Raw genomic sequence first — 1,632 nt, 5'->3', positions numbered from 1 at the left:
TTTTTTTTTTTACCATGAATGGATGTTGGACTTTGTCAAAAGCTTTTTCTGCCTTGGCTCTGTTAATATGGTATATTATTACATTTATTGATTTGCATATATTGAACCTTCCCTGTATCCCTGGGATGAATCCTATTTGGTCGTGGTATATAATCTTCCTTTATTTTTTTAGAATAACAAAAAAACATTTTACTAAAACGTAAGATTTACAGAAGTTTCCAGACAAGCCATAGAAAATGGTCACAAGCTTTTTTTTTGAAGGGAGGAATCTACACCTGACTGCAAAATCACCATGTTATTAGTGAGGGCTGTGATATTTGTTAATGCTCCGATTTTGGCTCAAACAATCACTTTGTCTACCTGTAGCATCTAAATAAAGTCAGACATGGCTAGAGAGCATGTCTTAAAGAACTGATTAGCTACTTTTTAACCAGTGCAGCTAGATCACCATAAAAGGTGGAGGAGGGGGGAGCATAAAATTTTGAAACTACCTTTCTTCTGAAAAATAAAATAAAGAACACCCACAATCCCTGCAGCTAACCCTGACAACTACCTTCATTCACAGTGATTTATACTTAAACTATGATGGGGGAAATGAATACAAGCAGAGCACCACTGCTTTTAAACATTTCACAACAATCCAGATGAAGCTTCTAGTCTCTGGTCATGCTTTACAACAGTAAATCAGGATAAGATATAGACTTGCTCCTGTGCATTTAATCACCAAAGGACTGAAAATGTCTGGCATTTTATTCTGTAAAGTTTCTAAGACTGTGTCCATTAAATGCAAACAAAAAAGAAAGAAGTCTTAGCAGAACTGAAGGAGTGACACAAACTTGATGATCGGGTTGACTTAAATATTACTCATGGCACATAGCCTAGTCCATGCTCTAGTTGTTTCTATGACCTGGGCTTCGCTGGTCTTCCACTGCTCTGCTACATCATTTGCTGACGGATCATCTGGATTAGGAGCACTTAACAAAGCCTGGATCAATAGCATAACTGTGTGGATCTGCAGTGCTGGTGACCATTTGTCTTTCAAAATACTAAACATTCTCTTCCCAACTTGTCTACATTAGGATGATAAATTTTGGTCATGAAATGTACTCTAGGTGCTACCATTGAGTATGTTTCTGGCAGAAATATTTCAAGTTTAAAAGTCCATCCTTCAAAGGGGGAATCCTGGGGACCAGCAATGACCACATGAAAATAACGGGCATTGCTCTTCTCTGGTTCTGCTTTAATCCCAGGAGCCAGCTCTGCCAGCCAGCACTAGGTTTCCTTGATGGCCCTGTGGGGCAGCCCAGCCATCTTGTGAGGTCCTGAGTTCAGCCCCTGGTCATGTCTCTGGTATATAATCTTCTTGATTTGCTGCATTGTTTGCCAGTATCTTACTGAGGATTTTTGTGTCTATGTTCATTAAGGAGATTGGCCTGCACCTCTCTTTTTTGGTTGGTTCCTTCTCTTGTTTTAGTATCATGGTAATGCTTGCTTCCAGGAGTAAGTTTGGGAATATTGCTTCTCTTTCAATTTCATTAAACAATTTGAGGAATAGCGGGAATAGAACTTGTCTAAATTTCTTGTAGAACTCAGCAGTGAATCCATTAAGACTAGGGCTTCTCTTTGTTGGTA

The 1,632-nt window shown here is 38.9% G+C and overlaps 1 pseudogene; it reads right to left on the bottom strand.

Moving 5' to 3' along the window:
• Positions 1-853: 853 nt before the first annotated feature.
• LOC102020973 lies at positions 854-1,311 on the bottom strand (annotated as a pseudogene).
• Positions 1,312-1,632: the final 321 nt, after the last annotated feature.

Source organism: Chinchilla lanigera, unplaced genomic scaffold (genome assembly GCF_000276665.1).
Source record: "Chinchilla lanigera isolate Chin_1 unplaced genomic scaffold, ChiLan1.0 scaffold01056, whole genome shotgun sequence".
NCBI classification, from domain to species: Eukaryota; Metazoa; Chordata; class Mammalia; order Rodentia; family Chinchillidae; genus Chinchilla; species Chinchilla lanigera.
The sequence above is the reverse complement of the archived record's forward strand: the minus strand, read 5'-3'. Positions and strand labels throughout refer to the sequence as shown.